Source organism: Cucurbita pepo, chromosome 1 (genome assembly GCF_057944985.1).
Source record: "Cucurbita pepo subsp. pepo isolate OVF chromosome 1, ASM5794498v1, whole genome shotgun sequence".
NCBI classification, from domain to species: domain Eukaryota; kingdom Viridiplantae; phylum Streptophyta; class Magnoliopsida; order Cucurbitales; family Cucurbitaceae; genus Cucurbita; species Cucurbita pepo.
The window spans coordinates 13,736,330-13,744,134 of record NC_141798.1 but is presented as its reverse complement, the minus strand read 5'-3'; positions in this window follow the sequence as shown (position 1 = coordinate 13,744,134).

The following is a 7,805-nucleotide window of genomic DNA, read 5'->3' as shown; positions in this document are numbered from 1 at the left end:
GATGCCGAGGTAGTAGCTAAGCACACCGAGATCGCTCATCTTGAAGTTCTTTGACATCTCCCTCTAGAATCTTTCGACGACTTCCATGTCGCCTTCAATGTTATGAGGTCGTCGACGTACACTCCCACGATCAGTTGCTACTCGTCGTGGCTGTGCGTGTACATGCCATGCTCAGAGGCACAATGCTTCAACTTCAGCGACAGTAGCGTACTGTCGAGCTTCGCGTTCCAAGCTCGTGGTGCTTGCCGAAGCCCATAGAGTGCCTTGTGCGGGCACAATACCTTGTTAGGGTTGTCGTTGTCCAAGAAGCCCGATGGTTGTCGGACATATACGGTCTCTTTCAGCTCTCCATTCAGGAACGCGGATTTCACGTCGATGTGGTGGACCTCCCAGGAATGATGTGTCGCGATTGTCAGCAATAGGCGGACAGGTTCCAGCCTTGCCACCAGTGCAAATAACTCCTCGAAATCCACTCCTTGCTTCTGGACAAAGTCCTTCACCACTAGACGGGCCTTGTGTTTCACAACTTCTCCCTTTTCATTACGCTTCAGTTTGAAGACCCATTTGAGCCCTATGGCTCGGTGTCCCGGTGGCATGTCCTCCAGACTCCACGTCTGGTTCTCAGTGATGGATGTCATCTCTTCCTACATTGCCTTCAACCAGCATGGGCTCCTTTCTGCCTTGGTGAAGGTGTTCGATTCATCTGTGCTTATGGCATGCAGTTCGGCCACTTCTTAGAGCTCGCATGCTGCCAGTCCAGGTGGTTCACCTCCTCCCACTAGGTCTTCCATCCTCCGGTACCTGGCCACCAGATCATCATCGTGATTGGCATCCAGAGTCGAATCCGCAGTCCGTGGTGTTGCAAACTCCACTGGTTTAGGGGTTGCAGCTTCTGGCGGCAATGACGGTTCCCGATGCTGCATTCCTCCTTCTCCTTGCTCGGTGACAAGGTACTCTACCGTGAATTGATTTGGGTTCCGGTCTACCTTGGTCACATTGTTCCACTGCTAGAAGGTGCTTTCGTCGAAGATGACATCGCGAGACACGTGAGCTCGCCCCTCTGTAGGATCATAGAGTTTGTACGCCTTGCTCCTAGGTTCATAGTCGTTGGGGACGCGCTACCTTCATGTATGCGACGCAGCCGAACACTCAGAAATGATGTACCGTTGGCTTTTTATTGTACCAGGCCTTATATGGTGTCTTCCCATCGAGGCTTCGTGTTGGCGACCAATTGAGGAGATAGACAGCCAGCATTACTGCCTCTCCCTAGAATCTCCCAGGCATCCCGACCGTCATCAGCAAAGATCTTGCTGTCCGGACCATGGTCTGATTTTGGCGTTCCACCACCCCGTTCTGCTGGGGGGAGTAGGGTGCCGTTAGTTGCCGCTGCATGTCGAGCTTGTCGCAGTACTTACCGAAGCTCGCTGAGGTGAATTCTCCACCTCGATCCGTGCACAGCATTCGCATCTTCTTCACGCATTTGGCCTCCGCTCACGCCTAGATGCGCTTAATCGCCTCTGCCTCCTCACTTTTCGCTTGCAGCAGGATTAGCCCCATGAAGCGCCTTTTGTCATCGACCAACAGGAGGAAGAGGGTCTTGCCGCCTGGGGTCGCCGGCTTGATGGGCTCATAGATATCGTCGTGTACAAGCTCCAACGGCTCACCGGCGCGATAGGATGTCCGAGACAGAAAGGGGGTGCGCCTTTGTTTGCCGATGAGGCACCCGTCGCACAACTTGTTTACGCCTTTGATTGCTGACAAACCGTGCACCATCTCCTCCTTCTGTAGTTTTTCTAGAGCAGAAAAGTTTAGGTGCCAAAACGTGCCTATACCTTGCATGCCACCTCCAAGATACTTCTTCGGTCTTGATCGAGAGGCTGACCGGTTGTTCTATCTCCAACTCCAGGATGTAAAGGCGGTTTGCCGTGCACTGAACTTGCGTGAGCAACCATCATCGATCATCGCAGACCTTGAGTAGCCCACGCTCGATGAAAATGTCGAGACGGAAAGGGAATGCGCCTCTGTTTGCCGATGAGGCACCCGTCGCATAGCTTGTTCACGCCTTTGATTGTTGGCAAACCATGCACCATCTCCTCCTTCTGTAGTTTTTCTAGAGTAGGAAAGTTTAGGTGCCCATACATGCCCATACCGTGAATGCCACCTCCAAGATACTTCTTCGGTCCTGACCTAGAGGCTGACTGGTTGTTCTATCTCCAACTCCAGGATGTAAAGGCGGTTTGTCGTGCGCCGAACTTTCTTGAGTAGCCGTCGTTGACCATCGTAGACCTTGAGTAGTCCACGCTCAATGAAAATGTGTCAACCGGCCTCATCGAGTTGACCCAGGCTCACAAGGTTAGCCTTGAGCCCGGGATGAAGTAGACGCCAGTCAACTTGCGGTGCTCGCCTCCCTTACCGACGAATAGGATGGTGCCGCGTGTCACAATTGCACTTTTGATGGCAACGGACTTGCGATTGTGCGGCACTCACTTTCCAACGACAAGTGAGCTAAGCCAATTCGTTCTTGCGTCGCCTACGGCCAAGCTACGTATGCTCGAGCCTCTGATCTTGATTTTAAGAGAAGGTTTTAGGAAACGAGGACAGAGAGAGATTTTCGAAAGAGAGATTTTTTAAAGAGACGTTATATAGCAAACAAGAGAGAAATAACAACATTTCACAGTATATAACCTTGGGTAGGGAGAAGTTGACAACTAGTCGTATCCCCCTATAGTACATTCTGAGGAATTTCATGTCTCATGGACCTAGACATGATATTTTTAAAATGTCATACTTCCTAGAAATACAAAAGTAAAACACTAGAATATGATAAGACATAAAGGGTTGGGCTTGTCATGGGCATGCGGCCATGGGCAACACGCCTTGGACGAGCATGACCGTGACACCCTCCCCCACCTAATTGGTGGACGTCTCTATCAACCGACTACTTTCAAACCTGGCGATGTGGGTGGTGGCGGAGTCCAAATCTTCGGCACGTTCCCAGCTGGTTTCCTCCGTAGGGAGATTCTTCCATTTGACAAGGAATTCACGAATCGTCCGTATAGGTCTTCCTATCTTCCTAACCCTGTCGGCTAGGATCTCCTCTATTTTTTTGTTGTCTCTTTGTTTCAGATCGATGCTCGGTCTCGTAATTACATTTTGCTGGTCGTCGTCCGGGTCAGGGTGATAAGGCTTCAAGTTGCTCACATGAATTACTGGGTGGATTTTCATCCATGTGGGTAGCGCAACTCTGTAGGAGGTAGCCCCGATATTTTTAAGGACTTCAATCGGGCCTTCATATTTTTGAACTAGTCGCTGGTCTTTTTGGCTACGAAATCTGATCTGTTCTAGTCTCAACTTGATGAGGACATGATCTCCTGCTCGGAATTGGAGGGGGCGACGCTTCTTGTCCGCCCACTTCTTCATATGCTTGGAAGCTTTCTCTAAATATGTCTGGGCTATATCTGTTGTCTGCTTCCATTCTCTTGTGAAGTTTTAAGCTTGAGGGTTTTTCCCTGCATAAGAATGATCAATAATATGTGGTAAGGTCGGTTGTCGTCTACTTACAATTTCGAAGGGACTCTTCCTCGTAGACAAGCTCGTTTGACAATTGAAACAGAATTGGGCAACATCTAGCAGTTGTATCCAGTTCTTCTGGCGAGCGTCGACGAAGTGACGTAAGTATTCTTCGAGCAAGCAGTTGAACTGTTCCATCTATCCATCGGTTTGAGGATGATAGTTCGAAGAGATGTTTAAAGTCGTTCCCAAGAAGGCGAATAATTCGGTCCAGAATGTGCCAATGAATCTACCATCCCTATCACTGATGATGCTCGACGAAATGCCCCATAACTTGACAACATGTTTGAAAAATAGTAGGGCTGTTAGTTCAACCAAGCATAATTTGGGAGTGGGGACAAACGTCGCATATTTCGAGAACCGATCTACGATAACCAAGATGGCGTCATATTCTCCGACTTTTGGGAGGTGTGTTATGAAGTCCAAAGACACTTTCCCAAGGCCTTGTTGGCACTAGTAGAGGTTCCAAGAGTCCGGAGACTTTGGCTTTCTCGACTTTGTCCTGTTGGCAGATGAGGCACGTCTTGGTGTACTGCATGATATCGTTCCGCATATTCGGACAGAAGTACCCCTTTTTTATTAGGACATATGTTCTTTGCCACCCAGGGTGTCTTGCCCATAAGGTATCATGACATTCCTGAATGAGCTTCATCCTCAGTTCTCCCGTTCTTGGGACGTATAATCTATTTTCTTTAGTCATTAGAAGGTATCCCTCGACCCAAAATTGTCGTGTCTTTCCAGCTTTAGCTAGTTCGACAACGGATTTGGTAGATGGGTCTTTATGTAAATGTTCTTTGATGATGTCGCACATCGATCCATCGATCTTACTTGAATGAATATGGGCTAACATGCACAGGGCCGCATGTTCGCCCTTCCGACTCAGCGCATCGGCTGCTTGATTACTCTTTCCTGCCTTGTGTTCGAATTTGAAGTCGAATTCTGCCAATGACTCCTGCCACCGGGCTTGTTTTGCCATCAATTTTGGTTGATCGAAGAAGTGGCAAATGGTGTTGTTCTCCGTCTTCACTATGAACTGTGAACCCAAGAGGTACTGTCTCCAGACTCGTAGGCAATGGACCACAGCCAGCATTTCTTTTTCGGAGACGGTGTATCTCCATTCAGCATCGTTAAGCTTTCGACTTTCATAAGCGATGGGATGGCCTTCTTGAATAAGGACACCGCCTAGGGCAAAGTCGGAAGCATCTGTCTCTATTTCAAATGGCTTTGTAACATCTACTAACCCGAGGACAGGACCCATCGTCATGGTTGCCTTCAGATCTTCAAAGGCCATTTGACATTTATTTGACAACGACCAAGGGTGGTCTTTCTTCAGGAGCTCTGTTAATAGGGCGGCTCGCTATGAAAACCCTTCGACGAACCGCCTATAGTAGTTTGCCAATCCTAGGAAGGATCACCTATAGTAGCTCTAATACCACTAGTCACAATCGCACTTTTGATGGCAGCAGACTTGCGATTGTGCGGCACTCACTTTCCATCGACAAGTGAACTAAGCCAATTCGTTCTTGCGTCGCCTACGGCCAAGCAACATATGCTCGAGCCTCTGGCCTCGGTTTTAAGAGAAGGTTTTAGAAAACGAGGACAGAGAGAGATTTTCGAAAGAGAGATTTTTTAAAGAGACGTTATATAAGCAAGCAAAAGAGAAATAACAACGGCTCACATTATATAACCTTGGGTAGGGAGAAGTTGACAACTCAACTAGTCGTATCCCCCTATAGTACATTCTGAGGCATTTCATGTCTGACAGGCCTAAACATGATATTTCTGAAACGTCATACTTCCTTATGAAAAGACATAAAGGGTTGGGCTTGTGGCCGTGGGCAACACGCCTTGGACGAGCATGACCGTGACACCGCGCCCTTTGATCTCGACGACAAAATCGTCGCCCAAATTTCACCGACTCGCGAATCCCCAAATCGATCTCAGAGAATGAGAATATGGTTTGTTGCCCCTGTGTGTCGAGAATGAGAATATCGTCGGGTGCTCTTGCTGCTCGTCCCTCTGAGGTTTGTTGCCCCTGTGTCGAGAATGAGAATATCGTCGGGTGCTCTTGCTGCTCGTCCCTCTCGCCGATCTGAGGGAACAATCGCTCCTCCTTCAGTTGAATTGGCTCATATCCTCGAATTGAGCCACATGACATGGGCCTTCTCGACCTTCTCCTTAATTCCTCTTCCCACAATTCGAGCACTGGATCGACCCACCATCAGTGGACTCCTTTCTCTTGAAGGTCGTCTTTCTCGTGCATGCGTCGGTGAGACCGCGAGACTTCCATGGCCGACCCCGCCATCAGTGGGGACTCCTTTCTCTTGAAGGTTGTCTTTCCCGCGCGTGCGCCCGTGAGACCGCGAGACTTCCATGGCCAACGGACCCTATGATGTGTGTATTTTCGTGCTTTGCATTTTCTTCTACTTGAACCTGAGACTTGCGTGTTGTTAGGTCGACACTCTAACCAAAGTTGGCTCCTCCGCAATGATATACCACTGATGGATTAAACCAGGCTCTGATACCACTTGTCGACTTCTGGCGATTGAGAGAAAAATGTCGACAGAGAAAAATCGACCCAGGAAAACTTCTTCGAAGAAAAAAAATAACGAAAAACAAAGGAGAGAGAATATTTGCTTGAAGACTCAGGATTGTTATTTGATTAAGTTTCACGTATTTAAATAGCAAACCTATTCTACATTTAGCAGTAGTGTCACAAACCTTCCGCCAGGCCAAAGTGCAAAAATTAGCTCTTCCATTAAACGGGGAGAGTTAATTCAGACATTTAAAAGTCAAAACAACTAACGAAATTTGCTTCCAAACATTAAACCATAGCTTTTATCTAACATTCTTGTCCATAAGCACTAGGTGTGTCATTGTAGGTCTATCTTAAATAAGCAACCCTACAACCATAGCTTATAAAACTTAATGCATACTTGAATTTGCTTCCAAACATATTTGGAGCCTTAGAGGTTTACTTACGCGGTCACGGTAGTGTGTTTCTCGAGTTGGACCATAAAGATGAGATGACTCAATCTACATAACCTAGAACAATGTTGCTCTGATACCAATTTGTCACGATCCAACTTTCGAAGGTTCTCAAAGTATGAACCATGACTGGGGCTAAATCAACAATGATAAAGGTGATAAAATTTAACAAAGAAAAATTTAAAACATAAAAGCACAAATAGATTATACTCGCGAAGTCTAAAATAAAGTTTAATTTAAACATGTCGGTCAACAAAAATAACAATGATTAACATCATAATAATAATGGAGGTTCTGGTTCCCTACATTCGGATCTCCATGGCTCCAACTCCAAATCGGCTACTATCATTAATCAGCTCTTAGTTACCTTATGGAGTACATAAAGTGAGTATAAGACTCAACAAGTAGCCTACTTGTACGCTCTTAATCATATCTATGGTGGATGTTTAGGTAGAGTACTCCTTTATTCTAATTAAGAAATTGGCATGGTTTCTTGGCTTGTAGTCATGAGTCATGGCACATGGTCTATTTGGTAGTTGTCCCTGATATGTCCCTAGGCTACTCCCGATGAAAAATTTAAAAGGTCAGATGTCAAGTGAACATCATGAACGTGAACATGTCATCGTGTGAAAAACGTGGCCAGGACATCCTAAAATATGAGTAGGACAAGCCTAAAATAACATGGGGCAGGGTAACTTGATAAAACATGGCATACATCCTGAAATAACATGATGGAGGGCATTTCATCTAGATAAGAAAAATATGGAAATATGAACATGACATCTTGCCAAGAAAAACATGGCACTGAGTGCCACAATCACACTTTTTTTGTGACATTTACAAGCGATTATGCTACACTCACTCTTATCACCAAGGGATTCAGCCAATTCAAATTTGTGTCACATCTAGCTTGACATTGTATACACAAACCTCTAACCCCGTTTGAGAATAAATTTTTAGAAAATGGGGGCATTGAGATTTTCGAAAGAGAGTTAGGAAGCAATGTTGAAAGTAATGTTATAGACTAGATGAAAGTCAATGCAACGACTTAAATAGCTTATAACTCCAAGTAGGAAGAATTGATGTCTAGTTGCATCTACTTATATAGTATATTTTGAGGCATTTTAAGTTTACCAAGCATAGACATGGATTTACCAAAACGTCATACTCCTAAAAACTATAAAGAGAAAGTTATACATCATGAAAGCAGTAAATGAAAGTGATGAAGCATTACAACATAAAGGGTA